This window comes from Anomaloglossus baeobatrachus, unplaced genomic scaffold (assembly GCF_048569485.1).
Source record: "Anomaloglossus baeobatrachus isolate aAnoBae1 unplaced genomic scaffold, aAnoBae1.hap1 Scaffold_4170, whole genome shotgun sequence".
Classification (NCBI taxonomy): domain Eukaryota; kingdom Metazoa; phylum Chordata; class Amphibia; order Anura; family Aromobatidae; genus Anomaloglossus; species Anomaloglossus baeobatrachus.
Genome location: NW_027443506.1, coordinates 12,631 through 30,683, shown reverse-complemented (window position 1 = coordinate 30,683; position 18,053 = coordinate 12,631). Strand labels below are relative to the sequence as shown.

Here is an 18,053-nt window from a genome sequence, read left to right as displayed (position 1 = left end):
TGTTCTTCACACAATTTAGCAATACTGAAAATTAAAATAACAATAATGAAGAGAAAGTTTCTCTGCTTCTTTTCAACTGTCTAACCTTAACTATTTGCCGCGTTACAGTTGTTGATAAAAACTTAGTAGGGTTACTGCGCATTATAAGAAAAGTGCCAGGGTGCTGTTTTTGTAACACCTTAGCACAGTTGATGAACAAAAGCACACGTTTTCAGTGTGGGGGTAGGCATTGGTGGTATAGTGGCGAGAATAGTTGCTTCCCAAGCAATTGACCCGGGTTCGAATCCCGGCCAATGCAGGCGGTATGGGTTTTTTTTTTGCAACATGTTACTTTTTACTAAAAAGAATGAAAAAATATGGTGCTGAGGCAGAAAATGTAAAAAAACGTGTGCATGTTCAAGCGAAGCGAAGCAAAAAACTCCATACCGCCTGCAATCGAACCCGGGTCAATTGCTTGGGAAGCAACTATTCTCGCCACTATACCACCAATGCCTACCCCACACTGAAAACGTGTGCTTTTGTTCATCAACTGTGCTAAGGTGTTACAAAAACAGCACCCTGGCATTTTTCTTATAATGCGCAGTAACCCTACTAAGCTTTTATCAACAACTGTAACGCGGCAAATAGTTAAGGTTAGACAGTTGAAAAGAAGCAGAGAAACTTTCTCTTCATTATTGTTATTTTAATTTTCAGTATTGCTAAATTGTGTGAAGAACAAACGAAAACCATGAGCCTTAAACAGAATAAAGCATCACCAAATGCGTTGGCCGGGAATCGAACCCGGGTCAACTGCTTGGAAGGCAGCTATGCTCACCACTATACCACCAACGCTTGAACATGAACACGTTTTTTTAAGTTTTCTGCCTCAGCATCATATTTTTTCATTCTTTTTAGTAAAAAGTAACATGTTGCAAAAAAAACCTCCATACCGCCTGCAATCGAACCCGGGTCAATTGCTTGGGAAGCAACTATTCTCGCCACTATACCACCAATGCCTACCCCCACACTGAAAACATGTGCTTTTGCTCATCAACTGTGCTAAGGTGTTACAAAAACAGCACCCTGGCATTTTTCTTATAATGCGCAGTAACCCTACTAAGCTTTTATCAACAACTGTAACGCGGCAAATAGTTAAGGTTAGACAGTTGAAAAGAAGCAGAGAAACTTTCTCTTCATTATTGTTATTGTTTTCGTTTTTTCTTCACACAATTTAGCAATACTGAAAATTAAAATAACAATAATGAAGAGAAAGTTTCTCTGCTTCTTTTCAACTGTCTAACCTTAACTATTTGCCGCGTTACAGTTGTTGATAAAAGCTTAGTAGGGTTACTGCGCATTATAAGAAAAATGCCAGGGTGCTGTTTTTGTAACACCTTAGCACAGTTGATGAGCAAAAGCACACGTTTTCAGTGTGGGGGTAGGCATTGGTGGTATAGTGGCGAGAATAGTTGCTTCCCAAGCAATTGACCCGGGTTCGATTCCCGGCCAATACAGGCGTTATGGGGGGTTTTTTTGCAACATGTTACTTTTTACTAAAAAGAATGAAAAAATATGGTGCTGAGGCAGAAAATGTAAAAAAACGTGTGCATGTTCAAGCATTGGTGGTATAGTGGTGAGCATAGCTGCCTTCCAAGCAGTTGACCCGGGTTCGATTCCCGGCCAACGCATTTGGTGATGCTTTTATTCTGTTTAAGGCTCATGGTTTTCGTTTGTTCTTCACACAATTTAGCAATACTGAAAATTGAAATAACAATAATGAAGAGAAAGTTTCTCTGCTTCTTTTCAACTGTCTAACCTTAACTATTTGCCGCGTTACAGTTGTTGATAAAAGCTTAGTAGGGTTACTGCGCATTATAAGAAAAATGCCAGGGTGCTGTTTTTGTAACACCTTAGCACAGTTGATGAGCAAAAGCACACGTTTTCAGTGTGGGGGTAGGCATTGGTGGTATAGTGGCGAGAATAGTTGCTTCCCAAGCAATTGACCCAGGTTCGATTCCCGGCCAATGCAGGCGGTATGGGGGTTTTTTTTGCAACATGTTACTTTTTACTAAAAAGAATGAAAAAATATGGTGCTGAGGCAGAAAATGTAAAAAAACGTGTACATGTTCAAGCGTTGGTGGTATAGTGGTGAGCATAGCTGCCTTCCAAGCAGTTGACCCGGGTTCGATTCCCGGCCAACGCATTTGGTGATGCTTTTATTCTGTTTAAGGCTCATGGTTTTCGTTTGTTCTTCACACAATTTAGCAATACTAAAAATTAAAATAACAATAATGAAGAGAAAGTTTCTCTGCTTCTTTTCAACTGTCTAACCTTAACTATTTGCCGCGTTACAGTTGTTGATAAAAACTTAGTAGGGTTACTGCGCATTATAAGAAAAGTGCCAGGGTGCTGTTTTTGTAACACCTTAGCACAGTTGATGAACAAAAGCACACGTTTTCAGTGTGGGGGTAGGCATTGGTGGTATAGTGGCGAGAATAGTTGCTTCCCAAGCAATTGACCCGGGTTCGATTGCAGGCGGTATGGAGTTTTTTTTTGCAACATGTTACTTTTTACTAAAAAGAATGAAAAAATATGATGCTGAGGCAGAAAACTTAAAAAAACGTGTGCATGTTCAAGCGTTGGTGGTATAGTGGTGAGCATAGCTGCCTTCCAAGCAGTTGACCCGGGTTCGATTCCCGGCCAACGCATTTGGTGATGCTTTTATTCTGTTTAAGGCTCATGGTTTTCGTTTGTTCTTCACACAATTTAGCAATACTGAAAATTAAAATAACAATAATGAAGAGAAAGTTTCTCTGCTTCTTTTCAACTGTCTAACCTTAACTATTTGCCGCGTTACAGTTGTTGATAAAAACTTAGTAGGGTTACTGCGCATTATAAGAAAAGTGCCAGGGTGCTGTTTTTGTAACACCTTAGCACAGTTGATGAACAAAAGCACACGTTTTCAGTGTGGGGGTAGGCATTGGTGGTATAGTGGCGAGAATAGTTGCTTCCCAAGCAATTGACCCGGGTTCGAATCCCGGCCAATGCAGGCGGTATGGGTTTTTTTTTTTGCAACATGTTACTTTTTACTAAAAAGAATGAAAAAATATGGTGCTGAGGCCGAAAATGTAAAAAAACGTGTGCATGTTCAAGCGTTGGTGGTATAGTGGTGAGCATAGCTGCCTTCCAAGCAGTTGACCCGGGTTCGATTCCCGGCCAACGCATTTGGTGATGCTTTTATTCTGTTTAAGGCTCATGGTTTTCGTTTGTTCTTCACACAATTTAGCAATACTGAAAATTAAAATAACAATAATGAAGAGAAAGTTTCTCTGCTTCTTTTCAACTGTCTAACCTTAACTATTTGCCGCGTTACAGTTGTTGATAAAAGCTTAGTAGGGTTACTGCGCATTATAAGAAAAATGCCAGGGTGCTGTTTTTGTAACACCTTAGCACAGTTGATGAGCAAAAGCACACGTTTTCAGTGTGGGGGTAGGCATTGGTGGTATAGTGGCGAGAATAGTTGCTTCCCAAGCAATTGACCCGGGTTCGATTGCAGGCGGTATGGAGTTTTTTTTTGCAACATGTTACTTTTTACTAAAAAGAATGAAAAAATATGGTGCTGAGGCAGAAAATGTAAAAAAACGTGTGCATGTTCAAGCATTGGTGGTATAGTGGTGAGCATAGCTGCCTTCCAAGCAGTTGACCCGGGTTCGATTCCCGGCCAACGCATTTGGTGATGCTTTTATTCTGTTTAAGGCTCATGGTTTTCGTTTGTTCTTCACACAATTTAGCAATACTGAAAATTAAAATAACAATAATGAAGAGAAAGTTTCTCTGCTTCTTTTCAACTGTCTAACCTTAACTATTTGCCGCGTTACAGTTGTTGATAAAAGCTTAGTAGGGTTACTGCGCATTATAAGAAAAATGCCAGGGTGCTGTTTTTGTAACACCTTAGCACAGTTGATGAGCAAAAGCACACGTTTTCAGTGTGGGGGTAGGCATTGGTGGTATAGTGGCGAGAATAGTTGCTTCCCAAGCAATTGACCCAGGTTCGATTCCCGGCCAATGCAGGCGGTATGGGGGTTTTTTTTGCAACATGTTACTTTTTACTAAAAAGAATGAAAAAATATGGTGCTGAGGCAGAAAATGTAAAAAAACGTGTACATGTTCAAGCGTTGGTGGTATAGTGGTGAGCATAGCTGCCTTCCAAGCAGTTGACCCGGGTTCGATTCCCGGCCAACGCATTTGGTGATGCTTTTATTCTGTTTAAGGCTCATGGTTTTCGTTTGTTCTTCACACAATTTAGCAATACTAAAAATTAAAATAACAATAATGAAGAGAAAGTTTCTCTGCTTCTTTTCAACTGTCTAACCTTAACTATTTGCCGCGTTACAGTTGTTGATAAAAACTTAGTAGGGTTACTGCGCATTATAAGAAAAGTGCCAGGGTGCTGTTTTTGTAACACCTTAGCACAGTTGATGAACAAAAGCACACGTTTTCAGTGTGGGGGTAGGCATTGGTGGTATAGTGGCGAGAATAGTTGCTTCCCAAGCAATTGACCCGGGTTCGATTGCAGGCGGTATGGAGTTTTTTTTTGCAACATGTTACTTTTTACTAAAAAGAATGAAAAAATATGATGCTGAGGCAGAAAACTTAAAAAAACGTGTGCATGTTCAAGCGTTGGTGGTATAGTGGTGAGCATAGCTGCCTTCCAAGCAGTTGACCCGGGTTCGATTCCCGGCCAACGCATTTGGTGATGCTTTTATTCTGTTTAAGGCTCATGGTTTTCGTTTGTTCTTCACACAATTTAGCAATACTGAAAATTAAAATAACAATAATGAAGAGAAAGTTTCTCTGCTTCTTTTCAACTGTCTAACCTTAACTATTTGCCGCGTTACAGTTGTTGATAAAAACTTAGTAGGGTTACTGCGCATTATAAGAAAAGTGCCAGGGTGCTGTTTTTGTAACACCTTAGCACAGTTGATGAACAAAAGCACACGTTTTCAGTGTGGGGGTAGGCATTGGTGGTATAGTGGCGAGAATAGTTGCTTCCCAAGCAATTGACCCGGGTTCGAATCCCGGCCAATGCAGGCGGTATGGGTTTTTTTTTTGCAACATGTTACTTTTTACTAAAAAGAATGAAAAAATATGGTGCTGAGGCAGAAAATGTAAAAAAACGTGTGCATGTTCAAGCGTTGGTGGTATAGTGGTGAGCATAGCTGCCTTCCAAGCAGTTGACCCGGGTTCGATTCCCGGCCAACGCATTTGGTGATGCTTTTATTCTGTTTAAGGCTCATGGTTTTCGTTTGTTCTTCACACAATTTAGCAATACTGAAAATTAAAATAACAATAATGAAGAGAAAGTTTCTCTGCTTCTTTTCAACTGTCTAACCTTAACTATTTGCCGCGTTACAGTTGTTGATAAAAGCTTAGTAGGGTTACTGCGCATTATAAGAAAAATGCCAGGGTGCTGTTTTTGTAACACCTTAGCACAGTTGATGAGCAAAAGCACACGTTTTCAGTGTGGGGGTAGGCATTGGTGGTATAGTGGCGAGAATAGTTGCTTCCCAAGCAATTGACCCGGGTTCGATTGCAGGCGGTATGGAGTTTTTTTTTGCAACATGTTACTTTTTACTAAAAAGAATGAAAAAATATGATGCTGAGGCAGAAAACTTAAAAAAACGTGTGCATGTTCAAGCGTTGGTGGTATAGTGGTGAGCATAGCTGCCTTCCAAGCAGTTGACCCGGGTTCGATTCCCGGCCAACGCATTTGGTGATGCTTTATTCTGTTTAAGGCTCATGGTTTTCGTTTGTTCTTCACACAATTTAGCAATACTGAAAATTAAAATAACAATAATGAAGAGAAAGTTTCTCTGCTTCTTTTCAACTGTCTAACCTTAACTATTTGCCGCGTTACAGTTGTTGATAAAAGCTTAGTAGGGTTACTGCGCATTATAAGAAAAATGCCAGGGTGCTGTTTTTGTAACACCTTAGCACAGTTGATGAACAAAAGCACACGTTTTCAGTGTGGGGGTAGGCATTGGTGGTATAGTGGCGAGAATAGTTGCTTCCCAAGCAATTGACCCGGGTTCGATTGCAGGCGGTATGGAGTTTTTTTTTGCAACATGTTACTTTTTACTAAAAAGAATGAAAAAATATGATGCTGAGGCAGAAAACGTAAAAAAACGTGTGCATGTTCAAGCGTTGGTGGTATAGTGGTGAGCATAGCTGCCTTCCAAGCAGTTGACCCGGATTCGATTCCCGGCCAACGCATTTGGTGATGCTTTTATTCTGTTTAAGGCTCATGGTTTTCGTTTGTTCTTCACACAATTTAGCAATACTGAAAATTAAAATAACAATAATGAAGAGAAAGTTTCTCTGCTTCTTTTCAACTGTCTAACCTTAACTATTTGCCGCGTTACAGTTGTTGATAAAAGCTTAGTAGGGTTACTGCGCATTATAAGAAAAATGCCAGGGTGCTGTTTTTGTAACACCTTAGCACAGTTGATGAGCAAAAGCACACGTTTTCAGTGTGGGGGTAGGCATTGGTGGTATAGTGGCGAGAATAGTTGCTTCCCAAGCAATTGACCCGGGTTCGATTCCCGGCCAATACAGGCGTTATGGGGGGTTTTTTTGCAACATGTTACTTTTTACTAAAAAGAATGAAAAAATATGGTGCTGAGGCAGAAAATGTAAAAAAACGTGTGCATGTTCAAGCATTGGTGGTATAGTGGTGAGCATAGCTGCCTTCCAAGCAGTTGACCCGGGTTCGATTCCCGGCCAACGCATTTGGTGATGCTTTTATTCTGTTTAAGGCTCATGGTTTTCGTTTGTTCTTCACACAATTTAGCAATACTGAAAATTAAAATAACAATAATGAAGAGAAAGTTTCTCTGCTTCTTTTCAACTGTCTAACCTTAACTATTTGCCGCGTTACAGTTGTTGATAAAAGCTTAGTAGGGTTACTGCGCATTATAAGAAAAATGCCAGGGTGCTGTTTTTGTAACACCTTAGCACAGTTGATGAGCAAAAGCACACGTTTTCAGTGTGGGGGTAGGCATTGGTGGTATAGTGGCGAGAATAGTTGCTTCCCAAGCAATTGACCCAGGTTCGATTCCCGGCCAATGCAGGCGGTATGGGGGTTTTTTTTGCAACATGTTACTTTTTACTAAAAAGAATGAAAAAATATGGTGCTGAGGCAGAAAATGTAAAAAAACGTGTACATGTTCAAGCGTTGGTGGTATAGTGGTGAGCATAGCTGCCTTCCAAGCAGTTGACCCGGGTTCGATTCCCGGCCAACGCATTTGGTGATGCTTTTATTCTGTTTAAGGCTCATGGTTTTCGTTTGTTCTTCACACAATTTAGCAATACTAAAAATTAAAATAACAATAATGAAGAGAAAGTTTCTCTGCTTCTTTTCAACTGTCTAACCTTAACTATTTGCCGCGTTACAGTTGTTGATAAAAACTTAGTAGGGTTACTGCGCATTATAAGAAAAGTGCCAGGGTGCTGTTTTTGTAACACCTTAGCACAGTTGATGAACAAAAGCACACGTTTTCAGTGTGGGGGTAGGCATTGGTGGTATAGTGGCGAGAATAGTTGCTTCCCAAGCAATTGACCCGGGTTCGATTGCAGGCGGTATGGAGTTTTTTTTTGCAACATGTTACTTTTTACTAAAAAGAATGAAAAAATATGATGCTGAGGCAGAAAACTTAAAAAAACGTGTGCATGTTCAAGCGTTGGTGGTATAGTGGTGAGCATAGCTGCCTTCCAAGCAGTTGACCCGGGTTCGATTCCCGGCCAACGCATTTGGTGATGCTTTTATTCTGTTTAAGGCTCATGGTTTTCGTTTGTTCTTCACACAATTTAGCAATACTGAAAATTAAAATAACAATAATGAAGAGAAAGTTTCTCTGCTTCTTTTCAACTGTCTAACCTTAACTATTTGCCGCGTTACAGTTGTTGATAAAAGCTTAGTAGGGTTACTGCGCATTATAAGAAAAATGCAAGGGTGCTGTTTTTGTAACACCTTAGCACAGTTGATGAACAAAAGCACACGTTTTCAGTGTGGGGGTAGGCATTGGTGGTATAGTGGCGAGAATAGTTGCTTCCCAAGCAATTGACCCGGGTTCGATTCCCGGCCAATGCAGGCGGTATGGGGTTTTTTTTTGCAACATGTTACTTTTTACTAAAAAGAATGAAAAAATATGGTGCTGAGGCCGAAAATGTAAAAAAACGTGTGCATGTTCAAGCGTTGGTGGTATAGTGGTGAGCATAGCTGCCTTCCAAGCAGTTGACCCGGGTTCGATTCCCGGCCAACGCATTTGGTGATGCTTTTATTCTGTTTAAGGCTCATGGTTTTCGTTTGTTCTTCACACAATTTAGCAATACTGAAAATTAAAATAACAATAATGAAGAGAAAGTTTCTCTGCTTCTTTTCAACTGTCTAACCTTAACTATTTGCCACGTTACAGTTGTTGATAAAAGCTTAGTAGGGTTACTGCGCATTATAAGAAAAATGCCAGGGTGCTGTTTTTGTAACACCTTAGCACAGTTGATGAGCAAAAGCACACGTTTTCAGTGTGGGGGTAGGCATTGGTGGTATAGTGGCGAGAATAGTTGCTTCCCAAGCAATTGACCCGGGTTCGATTCCCGGCCAATGCAGGCGGTAAGGGGGTTTTTTTGCAACATGTTACTTTTTACTAAAAAGAATGAAAAAATATGGTGCTGAGGCAGAAAATGTAAAAAAACGTGTGCATGTTCAAGCGTTGGTGGTATAGTGGTGAGCATAGCTGCCTTCCAAGCAGTTGACCCGGGTTCGCTTCCCGGCCAACGCATTTGGTGATGCTTTTATTCTGTTTAAGGCTCATGGTTTTCGTTTGTTCTTCACACAATTTAGCAATACTAAAAATTAAAATAACAATAATGAAGAGAAAGTTTCTCTGCTTCTTTTCAACTGTCTAACCTTAACTATTTGCCGCGTTACAGTTGTTGATAAAAACTTAGTAGGGTTACTGCGCATTATAAGAAAAGTGCCAGGGTGCTGTTTTTGTAACACCTTAGCACAGTTGATGAACAAAAGCACACGTTTTCAGTGTGGGGGTAGGCATTTGTGGTATAGTGGCGAGAATAGTTGCTTTCCAAGCAATTGACACGGGTTCGATTCCCGGCCAATGCAGGCGGTATGGGGGGTTTTTTTGCAACATGTTACTTTTTACTAAAAAGAATGAAAAAATATGGTGCTGAGGCAGAAAATGTAAAAAAACGTGTGCATGTTCAAGCGTTGGTGGTATAGTGGTGAGCATAGCTGCCTTCCAAGCAGTTGACCCGGATTCGATTCCCGGCCAACGCATTTGGTGATGCTTTTATTCTGTTTAAGGCTCATGGTTTTCGTTTGTTCTTCACACAATTTAGCAATACTGAAAATTAAAATAACAATAATGAAGAGAAAGTTTCTCTGCTTCTTTTCAACTGTCTAACCTTAACTATTTGCCGCGTTACAGTTGTTGATAAAAGCTTAGTAGGGTTACTGCGCATTATAAGAAAAATGCCAGGGTGCTGTTTTTGTAACACCTTAGCACAGTTGATGAGCAAAAGCACACGTTTTCAGTGTGGGGGTAGGCATTGGTGGTATAGTGGCGAGAATAGTTGCTTCCCAAGCAATTGACCCGGGTTCGATTCCCGGCCAATACAGGCGTTATGGGGGGTTTTTTTGCAAAATGTTACTTTTTACTAAAAAGAATGAAAAAATATGGTGCTGAGGCAGAAAATGTAAAAAAACGTGTGCATGTTCAAGCGTTGGTGGTATAGTGGTAAGCATAGCTGCCTTCCAAGCAGTTGACCCGGGTTCGATTCCCGGCCAACGCATTTGGTGATGCTTTTATTCTGTTTAAGGCTCATGGTTTTCGTTTGTTCTTCACACAATTTAGCAATACTAAAAATTAAAATAACAATAATGAAGAGAAAGTTTCTCTGCTTCTTTTCAACTGTCTAACCTTAACTATTTGCCGCGTTACAGTTGTTGATAAAAACTTAGTAGGGTTACTGCGCATTATAAGAAAAGTGCCAGGGTGCTGTTTTTGTAACACCTTAGCACAGTTGATGAGCAAAAGCACACGTTTTCAGTGTGGGGGTAGGCATTGGTGGTATAGTGGCGAGAATAGTTGCTTCCCAAGCAATTGACCCAGGTTCGATTCCCGGCCAATGCAGGCGGTATGGGGGGTTTTTTTGCAACATGTTACTTTTTACTAAAAAGAATGAAAAAATATGGTGCTGAGGAAGAAAATGTAAAAAAACGTGTGCATGTTCAAGCGTTGGTGGTATAGTGGTGAGCATAGCTGCCTTCCAAGCAGTTGACCCGGGTTCGATTCCCGGCCAACGCATTTGGTGATGCTTTTATTCTGTTTAAGGCTCATGGTTTTCGTTTGTTCTTCACACAATTTAGCAATACTGAAAATTAAAATAACAATAATGAAGAGAAAGTTTCTCTGCTTCTTTTCAACTGTCTAACCTTAACTATTTGCCGCGTTACAGTTGTTGATAAAAGCTTAGTAGGGTTACTGCGCATTATAAGAAAAATGCCAGGGTGCTGTTTTTGTAACACCTTAGCACAGTTGATGAGCAAAAGCACACGTTTTCAGTGTGGGGGTAGGCATTGGTGGTATAGTGGCGAGAATAGTTGCTTCCCAAGCAATTGACCCAGGTTCGATTCCCGGCCAATGCAGGCGGTATGGGGGTTTTTTTTGCAACATGTTACTTTTTACTAAAAAGAATGAAAAAATATGGTGCTGAGGCAGAAAATGTAAAAAAACGTGTACATGTTCAAGCGTTGGTGGTATAGTGGTAAGCATAGCTGCCTTCCAAGCAGTTGACCCGGGTTCGATTCCCGGCCAACGCATTTGGTGATGCTTTTATTCTGTTTAAGGCTCATGGTTTTCGTTTGTTCTTCACACAATTTAGCAATACTGAAAATTAAAATAACAATAATGAAGAGAAAGTTTCTCTGCTTCTTTTCAACTGTCTAACCTTAACTATTTGCCGCGTTACAGTTGTTGATAAAAGCTTAGTAGGGTTACTGCGCATTATAAGAAAAATGCCAGGGTGCTGTTTTTGTAACACCTTAGCACAGTTGATGAGCAAAAGCACACGTTTTCAGTGTGGGGGTAGGCATTGGTGGTATAGTGGCGAGAATAGTTGCTTCCCAAGCAATTGACCCAGGTTCGATTCCCGGCCAATGCAGGCGGTATGGGGGTTTTTTTTGCAACATGTTACTTTTTACTAAAAAGAATGAAAAAATATGGTGCTGAGGCAGAAAATGTAAAAAAACGTGTACATGTTCAAGCGTTGGTGGTATAGTGGTGAGCATAGCTGCCTTCCAAGCAGTTGACCCGGGTTCGATTCCCGGCCAACGCATTTGGTGATGCTTTTATTCTGTTTAAGGCTCATGGTTTTCGTTTGTTCTTCACACAATTTAGCAATACTGAAAATTAAAATAACAATAATGAAGAGAAAGTTTCTCTGCTTCTTTTCAACTGTCTAACCTTAACTATTTGCCGCGTTACAGTTGTTGATAAAAACTTAGTAGGGTTACTGCGCATTATAAGAAAAGTGCCAGGGTGCTGTTTTTGTAACACCTTAGCACAGTTGATGAACAAAAGCACACGTTTTCAGTGTGGGGGTAGGCATTGGTGGTATAGTGGCGAGAATAGTTGCTTCCCAAGCAATTGACCCGGGTTCGAATCCCGGCCAATGCAGGCGGTATGGGTTTTTTTTTTGCAACATGTTACTTTTTACTAAAAAGAATGAAAAAATATGGTGCTGAGGCCGAAAATGTAAAAAAACGTGTGCATGTTCAAGCGTTGGTGGTATAGTGGTGAGCATAGCTGCCTTCCAAGCAGTTGACCCGGGTTCGATTCCCGGCCAACGCATTTGGTGATGCTTTTATTCTGTTTAAGGCTCATGGTTTTCGTTTGTTCTTCACACAATTTAGCAATACTGAAAATTAAAATAACAATAATGAAGAGAAAGTTTCTCTGCTTCTTTTCAACTGTCTAACCTTAACTATTTGCCGCGTTACAGTTGTTGATAAAAGCTTAGTAGGGTTACTGCGCATTATAAGAAAAATGCCAGGGTGCTGTTTTTGTAACACCTTAGCACAGTTGATGAGCAAAAGCACACGTTTTCAGTGTGGGGGTAGGCATTGGTGGTATAGTGGCGAGAATAGTTGCTTCCCAAGCAATTGACCCGGGTTCGATTGCAGGCGGTATGGAGTTTTTTTTTGCAACATGTTACTTTTTACTAAAAAGAATGAAAAAATATGGTGCTGAGGCAGAAAATGTAAAAAAACGTGTGCATGTTCAAGCATTGGTGGTATAGTGGTGAGCATAGCTGCCTTCCAAGCAGTTGACCCGGGTTCGATTCCCGGCCAACGCATTTGGTGATGCTTTTATTCTGTTTAAGGCTCATGGTTTTCGTTTGTTCTTCACACAATTTAGCAATACTGAAAATTAAAATAACAATAATGAAGAGAAAGTTTCTCTGCTTCTTTTCAACTGTCTAACCTTAACTATTTGCCGCGTTACAGTTGTTGATAAAAGCTTAGTAGGGTTACTGCGCATTATAAGAAAAATGCCAGGGTGCTGTTTTTGTAACACCTTAGCACAGTTGATGAGCAAAAGCACACGTTTTCAGTGTGGGGGTAGGCATTGGTGGTATAGTGGCGAGAATAGTTGCTTCCCAAGCAATTGACCCGGGTTCGATTCCCGGCCAATACAGGCGTTATGGGGGGTTTTTTTGCAACATGTTACTTTTTACTAAAAAGAATGAAAAAATATGGTGCTGAGGCAGAAAATGTAAAAAAACGTGTGCATGTTCAAGCATTGGTGGTATAGTGGTGAGCATAGCTGCCTTCCAAGCAGTTGACCCGGGTTCGATTCCCGGCCAACGCATTTGGTGATGCTTTTATTCTGTTTAAGGCTCATGGTTTTCGTTTGTTCTTCACACAATTTAGCAATACTGAAAATTGAAATAACAATAATGAAGAGAAAGTTTCTCTGCTTCTTTTCAACTGTCTAACCTTAACTATTTGCCGCGTTACAGTTGTTGATAAAAGCTTAGTAGGGTTACTGCGCATTATAAGAAAAATGCCAGGGTGCTGTTTTTGTAACACCTTAGCACAGTTGATGAGCAAAAGCACACGTTTTCAGTGTGGGGGTAGGCATTGGTGGTATAGTGGCGAGAATAGTTGCTTCCCAAGCAATTGACCCAGGTTCGATTCCCGGCCAATGCAGGCGGTATGGGGGTTTTTTTTGCAACATGTTACTTTTTACTAAAAAGAATGAAAAAATATGGTGCTGAGGCAGAAAATGTAAAAAAACGTGTACATGTTCAAGCGTTGGTGGTATAGTGGTGAGCATAGCTGCCTTCCAAGCAGTTGACCCGGGTTCGATTCCCGGCCAACGCATTTGGTGATGCTTTTATTCTGTTTAAGGCTCATGGTTTTCGTTTGTTCTTCACACAATTTAGCAATACTAAAAATTAAAATAACAATAATGAAGAGAAAGTTTCTCTGCTTCTTTTCAACTGTCTAACCTTAACTATTTGCCGCGTTACAGTTGTTGATAAAAACTTAGTAGGGTTACTGCGCATTATAAGAAAAGTGCCAGGGTGCTGTTTTTGTAACACCTTAGCACAGTTGATGAACAAAAGCACACGTTTTCAGTGTGGGGGTAGGCATTGGTGGTATAGTGGCGAGAATAGTTGCTTCCCAAGCAATTGACCCGGGTTCGATTGCAGGCGGTATGGAGTTTTTTTTTGCAACATGTTACTTTTTACTAAAAAGAATGAAAAAATATGATGCTGAGGCAGAAAACTTAAAAAAACGTGTGCATGTTCAAGCGTTGGTGGTATAGTGGTGAGCATAGCTGCCTTCCAAGCAGTTGACCCGGGTTCGATTCCCGGCCAACGCATTTGGTGATGCTTTTATTCTGTTTAAGGCTCATGGTTTTCGTTTGTTCTTCACACAATTTAGCAATACTGAAAATTAAAATAACAATAATGAAGAGAAAGTTTCTCTGCTTCTTTTCAACTGTCTAACCTTAACTATTTGCCGCGTTACAGTTGTTGATAAAAACTTAGTAGGGTTACTGCGCATTATAAGAAAAGTGCCAGGGTGCTGTTTTTGTAACACCTTAGCACAGTTGATGAACAAAAGCACACGTTTTCAGTGTGGGGGTAGGCATTGGTGGTATAGTGGCGAGAATAGTTGCTTCCCAAGCAATTGACCCGGGTTCGAATCCCGGCCAATGCAGGCGGTATGGGTTTTTTTTTTGCAACATGTTACTTTTTACTAAAAAGAATGAAAAAATATGGTGCTGAGGCCGAAAATGTAAAAAAACGTGTGCATGTTCAAGCGTTGGTGGTATAGTGGTGAGCATAGCTGCCTTCCAAGCAGTTGACCCGGGTTCGATTCCCGGCCAACGCATTTGGTGATGCTTTTATTCTGTTTAAGGCTCATGGTTTTCGTTTGTTCTTCACACAATTTAGCAATACTGAAAATTAAAATAACAATAATGAAGAGAAAGTTTCTCTGCTTCTTTTCAACTGTCTAACCTTAACTATTTGCCGCGTTACAGTTGTTGATAAAAGCTTAGTAGGGTTACTGCGCATTATAAGAAAAATGCCAGGGTGCTGTTTTTGTAACACCTTAGCACAGTTGATGAGCAAAAGCACACGTTTTCAGTGTGGGGGTAGGCATTGGTGGTATAGTGGCGAGAATAGTTGCTTCCCAAGCAATTGACCCGGGTTCGATTGCAGGCGGTATGGAGTTTTTTTTTGCAACATGTTACTTTTTACTAAAAAGAATGAAAAAATATGGTGCTGAGGCAGAAAATGTAAAAAAACGTGTGCATGTTCAAGCATTGGTGGTATAGTGGTGAGCATAGCTGCCTTCCAAGCAGTTGACCCGGGTTCGATTCCCGGCCAACGCATTTGGTGATGCTTTTATTCTGTTTAAGGCTCATGGTTTTCGTTTGTTCTTCACACAATTTAGCAATACTGAAAATTAAAATAACAATAATGAAGAGAAAGTTTCTCTGCTTCTTTTCAACTGTCTAACCTTAACTATTTGCCGCGTTACAGTTGTTGATAAAAGCTTAGTAGGGTTACTGCGCATTATAAGAAAAATGCCAGGGTGCTGTTTTTGTAACACCTTAGCACAGTTGATGAGCAAAAGCACACGTTTTCAGTGTGGGGGTAGGCATTGGTGGTATAGTGGCGAGAATAGTTGCTTCCCAAGCAATTGACCCGGGTTCGATTGCAGGCGGTATGGAGTTTTTTTTTGCAACATGTTACTTTTTACTAAAAAGAATGAAAAAATATGGTGCTGAGGCAGAAAATGTAAAAAAACGTGTGCATGTTCAAGCATTGGTGGTATAGTGGTGAGCATAGCTGCCTTCCAAGCAGTTGACCCGGGTTCGATTCCCGGCCAACGCATTTGGTGATGCTTTTATTCTGTTTAAGGCTCATGGTTTTCGTTTGTTCTTCACACAATTTAGCAATACTGAAAATTAAAATAACAATAATGAAGAGAAAGTTTCTCTGCTTCTTTTCAACTGTCTAACCTTAACTATTTGCCGCGTTACAGTTGTTGATAAAAGCTTAGTAGGGTTACTGCGCATTATAAGAAAAATGCCAGGGTGCTGTTTTTGTAACACCTTAGCACAGTTGATGAGCAAAAGCACACGTTTTCAGTGTGGGGGTAGGCATTGGTGGTATAGTGGCGAGAATAGTTGCTTCCCAAGCAATTGACCCAGGTTCGATTCCCGGCCAATGCAGGCGGTATGGGGGTTTTTTTTGCAACATGTTACTTTTTACTAAAAAGAATGAAAAAATATGGTGCTGAGGCAGAAAATGTAAAAAAACGTGTACATGTTCAAGCGTTGGTGGTATAGTGGTGAGCATAGCTGCCTTCCAAGCAGTTGACCCGGGTTCGATTCCCGGCCAACGCATTTGGTGATGCTTTTATTCTGTTTAAGGCTCATGGTTTTCGTTTGTTCTTCACACAATTTAGCAATACTAAAAATTAAAATAACAATAATGAAGAGAAAGTTTCTCTGCTTCTTTTCAACTGTCTAACCTTAACTATTTGCCGCGTTACAGTTGTTGATAAAAACTTAGTAGGGTTACTGCGCATTATAAGAAAAGTGCCAGGGTGCTGTTTTTGTAACACCTTAGCACAGTTGATGAACAAAAGCACACGTTTTCAGTGTGGGGGTAGGCATTGGTGGTATAGTGGCGAGAATAGTTGCTTCCCAAGCAATTGACCCGGGTTCGATTGCAGGCGGTATGGAGTTTTTTTTTGCAACATGTTACTTTTTACTAAAAAGAATGAAAAAATATGATGCTGAGGCAGAAAACTTAAAAAAACGTGTGCATGTTCAAGCGTTGGTGGTATAGTGGTGAGCATAGCTGCCTTCCAAGCAGTTGACCCGGGTTCGATTCCCGGCCAACGCATTTGGTGATGCTTTTATTCTGTTTAAGGCTCATGGTTTTCGTTTGTTCTTCACACAATTTAGCAATACTGAAAATTAAAATAACAATAATGAAGAGAAAGTTTCTCTGCTTCTTTTCAACTGTCTAACCTTAACTATTTGCCGCGTTACAGTTGTTGATAAAAACTTAGTAGGGTTACTGCGCATTATAAGAAAAGTGCCAGGGTGCTGTTTTTGTAACACCTTAGCACAGTTGATGAACAAAAGCACACGTTTTCAGTGTGGGGGTAGGCATTGGTGGTATAGTGGCGAGAATAGTTGCTTCCCAAGCAATTGACCCGGGTTCGAATCCCGGCCAATGCAGGCGGTATGGGTTTTTTTTTTGCAACATGTTACTTTTTACTAAAAAGAATGAAAAAATATGGTGCTGAGGCAGAAAATGTAAAAAAACGTGTGCATGTTCAAGCGTTGGTGGTATAGTGGTGAGCATAGCTGCCTTCCAAGCAGTTGACCCGGGTTCGATTCCCGGCCAACGCATTTGGTGATGCTTTTATTCTGTTTAAGGCTCATGGTTTTCGTTTGTTCTTCACACAATTTAGCAATACTGAAAATTAAAATAACAATAATGAAGAGAAAGTTTCTCTGCTTCTTTTCAACTGTCTAACCTTAACTATTTGCCGCGTTACAGTTGTTGATAAAAGCTTAGTAGGGTTACTGCGCATTATAAGAAAAATGCCAGGGTGCTGTTTTTGTAACACCTTAGCACAGTTGATGAGCAAAAGCACACGTTTTCAGTGTGGGGGTAGGCATTGGTGGTATAGTGGCGAGAATAGTTGCTTCCCAAGCAATTGACCCGGGTTCGATTGCAGGCGGTATGGAGTTTTTTTTTGCAACATGTTACTTTTTACTAAAAAGAATGAAAAAATATGATGCTGAGGCAGAAAACTTAAAAAAACGTGTGCATGTTCAAGCGTTGGTGGTATAGTGGTGAGCATAGCTGCCTTCCAAGCAGTTGACCCGGGTTCGATTCCCGGCCAACGCATTTGGTGATGCTTTATTCTGTTTAAGGCTCATGGTTTTCGTTTGTTCTTCACACAATTTAGCAATACTGAAAATTAAAATAACAATAATGAAGAGAAAGTTTCTCTGCTTCTTTTCAACTGTCTAACCTTAACTATTTGCCGCGTTACAGTTGTTGATAAAAGCTTAGTAGGGTTACTGCGCATTATAAGAAAAGTGCCAGGGTGCTGTTTTTGTAACACCTTAGCACAGTTGATGAACAAAAGCACACGTTTTCAGTGTGGGGGTAGGCATTGGTGGTATAGTGGCGAGAATAGTTGCTTCCCAAGCAATTGACCCGGGTTCGATTGCAGGCGGTATGGAGTTTTTTTTTGCAACATGTTACTTTTTACTAAAAAGAATGAAAAAATATGATGCTGAGGCAGAAAACTTAAAAAAACGTGTGCATGTTCAAGCGTTGGTGGTATAGTGGTGAGCATAGCTGCCTTCCAAGCAGTTGACCCGGGTTCGATTCCCGGCCAACGCATTTGGTGATGCTTTTATTCTGTTTAAGGCTCATGGTTT

At 40.5% G+C, this 18,053-nt stretch overlaps 44 non-coding genes across 44 annotated transcripts; 43 read left to right on the top strand and 1 right to left on the bottom strand.

The window, feature by feature from the left end:
- Positions 1 to 226: 226 nt before the first annotated feature.
- TRNAG-CCC (transfer RNA glycine (anticodon CCC)) lies at positions 227 to 298 on the top strand. The gene has a single exon. It is a non-coding gene; the product is annotated as a tRNA-Gly (tRNA).
- A 461-nt stretch (positions 299 to 759) lies between these two features.
- TRNAG-UCC (transfer RNA glycine (anticodon UCC)) lies at positions 760 to 831 on the bottom strand. The gene has a single exon. It is a non-coding gene; the product is annotated as a tRNA-Gly (tRNA).
- Positions 832 to 1,421: 590 nt separating this feature from the next.
- On the top strand, positions 1,422 to 1,493 carry TRNAG-CCC (transfer RNA glycine (anticodon CCC)). The gene has a single exon. It is a non-coding gene; the product is annotated as a tRNA-Gly (tRNA).
- A 443-nt stretch (positions 1,494 to 1,936) lies between these two features.
- On the top strand, positions 1,937 to 2,008 carry TRNAG-CCC (transfer RNA glycine (anticodon CCC)). The gene has a single exon. It is a non-coding gene; the product is annotated as a tRNA-Gly (tRNA).
- A 102-nt stretch (positions 2,009 to 2,110) lies between these two features.
- Positions 2,111 to 2,182, top strand: TRNAG-UCC (transfer RNA glycine (anticodon UCC)). The gene has a single exon. It is a non-coding gene; the product is annotated as a tRNA-Gly (tRNA).
- Positions 2,183 to 2,615: 433 nt separating this feature from the next.
- Positions 2,616 to 2,687, top strand: TRNAG-UCC (transfer RNA glycine (anticodon UCC)). The gene has a single exon. It is a non-coding gene; the product is annotated as a tRNA-Gly (tRNA).
- Positions 2,688 to 2,956: 269 nt separating this feature from the next.
- TRNAG-CCC (transfer RNA glycine (anticodon CCC)) lies at positions 2,957 to 3,028 on the top strand. Its single transcript has one exon. It is a non-coding gene; the product is annotated as a tRNA-Gly (tRNA).
- Positions 3,029 to 3,131: 103 nt separating this feature from the next.
- Positions 3,132 to 3,203, top strand: TRNAG-UCC (transfer RNA glycine (anticodon UCC)). Its single transcript has one exon. It is a non-coding gene; the product is annotated as a tRNA-Gly (tRNA).
- A 774-nt stretch (positions 3,204 to 3,977) lies between these two features.
- On the top strand, positions 3,978 to 4,049 carry TRNAG-CCC (transfer RNA glycine (anticodon CCC)). Its single transcript has one exon. It is a non-coding gene; the product is annotated as a tRNA-Gly (tRNA).
- Positions 4,050 to 4,151: 102 nt separating this feature from the next.
- TRNAG-UCC (transfer RNA glycine (anticodon UCC)) lies at positions 4,152 to 4,223 on the top strand. The gene has a single exon. It is a non-coding gene; the product is annotated as a tRNA-Gly (tRNA).
- Positions 4,224 to 4,656: 433 nt separating this feature from the next.
- On the top strand, positions 4,657 to 4,728 carry TRNAG-UCC (transfer RNA glycine (anticodon UCC)). Its single transcript has one exon. It is a non-coding gene; the product is annotated as a tRNA-Gly (tRNA).
- A 269-nt stretch (positions 4,729 to 4,997) lies between these two features.
- Positions 4,998 to 5,069, top strand: TRNAG-CCC (transfer RNA glycine (anticodon CCC)). The gene has a single exon. It is a non-coding gene; the product is annotated as a tRNA-Gly (tRNA).
- A 102-nt stretch (positions 5,070 to 5,171) lies between these two features.
- On the top strand, positions 5,172 to 5,243 carry TRNAG-UCC (transfer RNA glycine (anticodon UCC)). Its single transcript has one exon. It is a non-coding gene; the product is annotated as a tRNA-Gly (tRNA).
- A 433-nt stretch (positions 5,244 to 5,676) lies between these two features.
- TRNAG-UCC (transfer RNA glycine (anticodon UCC)) lies at positions 5,677 to 5,748 on the top strand. Its single transcript has one exon. It is a non-coding gene; the product is annotated as a tRNA-Gly (tRNA).
- Positions 5,749 to 6,521: 773 nt separating this feature from the next.
- TRNAG-CCC (transfer RNA glycine (anticodon CCC)) lies at positions 6,522 to 6,593 on the top strand. Its single transcript has one exon. It is a non-coding gene; the product is annotated as a tRNA-Gly (tRNA).
- Positions 6,594 to 7,036: 443 nt separating this feature from the next.
- On the top strand, positions 7,037 to 7,108 carry TRNAG-CCC (transfer RNA glycine (anticodon CCC)). Its single transcript has one exon. It is a non-coding gene; the product is annotated as a tRNA-Gly (tRNA).
- A 102-nt stretch (positions 7,109 to 7,210) lies between these two features.
- On the top strand, positions 7,211 to 7,282 carry TRNAG-UCC (transfer RNA glycine (anticodon UCC)). Its single transcript has one exon. It is a non-coding gene; the product is annotated as a tRNA-Gly (tRNA).
- A 433-nt stretch (positions 7,283 to 7,715) lies between these two features.
- On the top strand, positions 7,716 to 7,787 carry TRNAG-UCC (transfer RNA glycine (anticodon UCC)). Its single transcript has one exon. It is a non-coding gene; the product is annotated as a tRNA-Gly (tRNA).
- Positions 7,788 to 8,056: 269 nt separating this feature from the next.
- On the top strand, positions 8,057 to 8,128 carry TRNAG-CCC (transfer RNA glycine (anticodon CCC)). The gene has a single exon. It is a non-coding gene; the product is annotated as a tRNA-Gly (tRNA).
- A 102-nt stretch (positions 8,129 to 8,230) lies between these two features.
- Positions 8,231 to 8,302, top strand: TRNAG-UCC (transfer RNA glycine (anticodon UCC)). The gene has a single exon. It is a non-coding gene; the product is annotated as a tRNA-Gly (tRNA).
- Positions 8,303 to 8,571: 269 nt separating this feature from the next.
- Positions 8,572 to 8,643, top strand: TRNAG-CCC (transfer RNA glycine (anticodon CCC)). Its single transcript has one exon. It is a non-coding gene; the product is annotated as a tRNA-Gly (tRNA).
- A 957-nt stretch (positions 8,644 to 9,600) lies between these two features.
- Positions 9,601 to 9,672, top strand: TRNAG-CCC (transfer RNA glycine (anticodon CCC)). Its single transcript has one exon. It is a non-coding gene; the product is annotated as a tRNA-Gly (tRNA).
- A 102-nt stretch (positions 9,673 to 9,774) lies between these two features.
- TRNAG-UCC (transfer RNA glycine (anticodon UCC)) lies at positions 9,775 to 9,846 on the top strand. The gene has a single exon. It is a non-coding gene; the product is annotated as a tRNA-Gly (tRNA).
- Positions 9,847 to 10,115: 269 nt separating this feature from the next.
- On the top strand, positions 10,116 to 10,187 carry TRNAG-CCC (transfer RNA glycine (anticodon CCC)). Its single transcript has one exon. It is a non-coding gene; the product is annotated as a tRNA-Gly (tRNA).
- A 102-nt stretch (positions 10,188 to 10,289) lies between these two features.
- TRNAG-UCC (transfer RNA glycine (anticodon UCC)) lies at positions 10,290 to 10,361 on the top strand. The gene has a single exon. It is a non-coding gene; the product is annotated as a tRNA-Gly (tRNA).
- A 269-nt stretch (positions 10,362 to 10,630) lies between these two features.
- TRNAG-CCC (transfer RNA glycine (anticodon CCC)) lies at positions 10,631 to 10,702 on the top strand. Its single transcript has one exon. It is a non-coding gene; the product is annotated as a tRNA-Gly (tRNA).
- Positions 10,703 to 10,804: 102 nt separating this feature from the next.
- Positions 10,805 to 10,876, top strand: TRNAG-UCC (transfer RNA glycine (anticodon UCC)). The gene has a single exon. It is a non-coding gene; the product is annotated as a tRNA-Gly (tRNA).
- Positions 10,877 to 11,145: 269 nt separating this feature from the next.
- On the top strand, positions 11,146 to 11,217 carry TRNAG-CCC (transfer RNA glycine (anticodon CCC)). The gene has a single exon. It is a non-coding gene; the product is annotated as a tRNA-Gly (tRNA).
- A 102-nt stretch (positions 11,218 to 11,319) lies between these two features.
- Positions 11,320 to 11,391, top strand: TRNAG-UCC (transfer RNA glycine (anticodon UCC)). Its single transcript has one exon. It is a non-coding gene; the product is annotated as a tRNA-Gly (tRNA).
- Positions 11,392 to 11,660: 269 nt separating this feature from the next.
- On the top strand, positions 11,661 to 11,732 carry TRNAG-CCC (transfer RNA glycine (anticodon CCC)). Its single transcript has one exon. It is a non-coding gene; the product is annotated as a tRNA-Gly (tRNA).
- Positions 11,733 to 11,834: 102 nt separating this feature from the next.
- Positions 11,835 to 11,906, top strand: TRNAG-UCC (transfer RNA glycine (anticodon UCC)). Its single transcript has one exon. It is a non-coding gene; the product is annotated as a tRNA-Gly (tRNA).
- Positions 11,907 to 12,680: 774 nt separating this feature from the next.
- Positions 12,681 to 12,752, top strand: TRNAG-CCC (transfer RNA glycine (anticodon CCC)). The gene has a single exon. It is a non-coding gene; the product is annotated as a tRNA-Gly (tRNA).
- A 443-nt stretch (positions 12,753 to 13,195) lies between these two features.
- On the top strand, positions 13,196 to 13,267 carry TRNAG-CCC (transfer RNA glycine (anticodon CCC)). The gene has a single exon. It is a non-coding gene; the product is annotated as a tRNA-Gly (tRNA).
- Positions 13,268 to 13,369: 102 nt separating this feature from the next.
- Positions 13,370 to 13,441, top strand: TRNAG-UCC (transfer RNA glycine (anticodon UCC)). Its single transcript has one exon. It is a non-coding gene; the product is annotated as a tRNA-Gly (tRNA).
- Positions 13,442 to 13,874: 433 nt separating this feature from the next.
- On the top strand, positions 13,875 to 13,946 carry TRNAG-UCC (transfer RNA glycine (anticodon UCC)). Its single transcript has one exon. It is a non-coding gene; the product is annotated as a tRNA-Gly (tRNA).
- Positions 13,947 to 14,215: 269 nt separating this feature from the next.
- TRNAG-CCC (transfer RNA glycine (anticodon CCC)) lies at positions 14,216 to 14,287 on the top strand. The gene has a single exon. It is a non-coding gene; the product is annotated as a tRNA-Gly (tRNA).
- Positions 14,288 to 14,389: 102 nt separating this feature from the next.
- TRNAG-UCC (transfer RNA glycine (anticodon UCC)) lies at positions 14,390 to 14,461 on the top strand. Its single transcript has one exon. It is a non-coding gene; the product is annotated as a tRNA-Gly (tRNA).
- Positions 14,462 to 15,740: 1,279 nt separating this feature from the next.
- On the top strand, positions 15,741 to 15,812 carry TRNAG-CCC (transfer RNA glycine (anticodon CCC)). The gene has a single exon. It is a non-coding gene; the product is annotated as a tRNA-Gly (tRNA).
- A 102-nt stretch (positions 15,813 to 15,914) lies between these two features.
- Positions 15,915 to 15,986, top strand: TRNAG-UCC (transfer RNA glycine (anticodon UCC)). The gene has a single exon. It is a non-coding gene; the product is annotated as a tRNA-Gly (tRNA).
- A 433-nt stretch (positions 15,987 to 16,419) lies between these two features.
- Positions 16,420 to 16,491, top strand: TRNAG-UCC (transfer RNA glycine (anticodon UCC)). The gene has a single exon. It is a non-coding gene; the product is annotated as a tRNA-Gly (tRNA).
- Positions 16,492 to 16,760: 269 nt separating this feature from the next.
- On the top strand, positions 16,761 to 16,832 carry TRNAG-CCC (transfer RNA glycine (anticodon CCC)). Its single transcript has one exon. It is a non-coding gene; the product is annotated as a tRNA-Gly (tRNA).
- Positions 16,833 to 16,934: 102 nt separating this feature from the next.
- Positions 16,935 to 17,006, top strand: TRNAG-UCC (transfer RNA glycine (anticodon UCC)). Its single transcript has one exon. It is a non-coding gene; the product is annotated as a tRNA-Gly (tRNA).
- A 433-nt stretch (positions 17,007 to 17,439) lies between these two features.
- On the top strand, positions 17,440 to 17,511 carry TRNAG-UCC (transfer RNA glycine (anticodon UCC)). The gene has a single exon. It is a non-coding gene; the product is annotated as a tRNA-Gly (tRNA).
- Positions 17,512 to 17,943: 432 nt separating this feature from the next.
- TRNAG-UCC (transfer RNA glycine (anticodon UCC)) lies at positions 17,944 to 18,015 on the top strand. Its single transcript has one exon. It is a non-coding gene; the product is annotated as a tRNA-Gly (tRNA).
- The last annotated feature ends 38 nt before the right edge of the window (positions 18,016 to 18,053 follow it).